The sequence below is a fragment of the Montipora capricornis genome, chromosome 2, assembly GCF_036669925.1.
Source record: "Montipora capricornis isolate CH-2021 chromosome 2, ASM3666992v2, whole genome shotgun sequence".
Taxonomy (NCBI): Eukaryota; Metazoa; Cnidaria; class Anthozoa; order Scleractinia; family Acroporidae; genus Montipora; species Montipora capricornis.
In genome coordinates, this window is record NC_090884.1 from 45,601,482 (window position 1) to 45,602,663 (window position 1,182).

The 1,182-nt window shown below is 40.9% G+C and overlaps 1 protein-coding gene across 2 annotated transcripts in view; it reads left to right on the top strand.

Annotated features, from left to right (window-relative positions):
- The window catches only part of LOC138023724 (mitoguardin-like), a 24,817-nt gene extending 23,642 nt beyond the window's left edge, over positions 1-1,175 (top strand). Inside the window, exon 13 of one of the 2 annotated variants that reach the window (XM_068870767.1) lies at positions 1-1,175. This exon is cut by the window's left edge and continues 290 nt beyond it. The gene's annotated coding sequence lies outside the window, so the exon portion shown is untranslated. The other variant, XM_068870779.1, reaches the window with a different exon arrangement.
- The last annotated feature ends 7 nt before the right edge of the window (positions 1,176-1,182 follow it).

Here is a 1,182-nt window from a genome sequence, read left to right on the forward strand (position 1 = left end):
ATGATGTGTATGGTAGGGTCAGCGCGCTGCATCAAAAAGTCTTGTCAGTTGAGCTCTCATCTGCGATTTCTATCATTAGTTAGGAGAGGAGCGATCGAACGAGTCAAAGAGAGGGGAGGAAGAGGCTGCGGGATCGAAAATCCTACGTTTTACCTTTCACTCTGGTCTCCTTTTGACGATTTTAGCTGAGCTTCATGTCCACACCTAAAAGCTTCATTTCCTTCTCCCGTCCATTTCTCCTAATCCATAGTTCCTACCAAGCCCTTACGGTCTTTGCAATCTATCCTGTAACCCTGTTCACATTTCAGGGGTGAAATGGAGGGCTTGGACAAAACAAATACGAGGAAACCAAAAAAGAATAAAACAAAATTTGGAGGTTAAAGACAAGACGAGAAAGTTATCAAATTTAACGTAAACATTTAAGGTGGACACTACATATCAAATCTTTTGACAGACAGGGAAAATCAGAATTCCTCTCCGATCAGAGAAGTGAATTCATAGTCTAGCATTAATTGTTTGGATTTAGAGGGCTTAGGATCTTCGCATAGTCGCGGCTTTGCCACATAAGCCCCTTCAATCCAAACGGAAAAATAACCTTTGGATAATAGAAGCCGAGAGGCGTTGGATGGCGAGAGCTGCTACTGCTCCCGTCGCACATTCAATTATTTGGAAAGAATCGCGCGTTGTTTTCTGCACGTGTTCATCAGTTTGGTTTAAAGGCCCGTGCAAACGCTCGCAACAACACGCAACATTGTTGGGCCAACATTGTTGTCTCTTGTTGCGCGATGTTAGCCGATGTGTGCAAACGCTCGCAACAAGTCACAACATGTTGGGTCTTTAGATGAAAATGCAAAGGTTGATTTCTTGTTCGCATGTATTTATGTGAAATGGTGTGCAAACGCTCGCAATATGTTGGGCCCAACAATGTTGCGTCTTGTTGGCCAACAATGTTGCTATCGTTTGCACGGGCCTTAAGATTTTTTCACCCACGGTCGAATATAGCCATTTTGGCTATTTGTTAGGAACAATGTTCCCAAATTGAAAATATTAATTTTGTATAATTATTCACAAGTTGTAAAATATTCTACACGTTATTGGAGTCTCCCTTGTTGTTTTTTATCTGTTATTGGCCTAATATCATTCTGAAATTAGAATAAATAGGTCTTTTATGAAAATGTTATT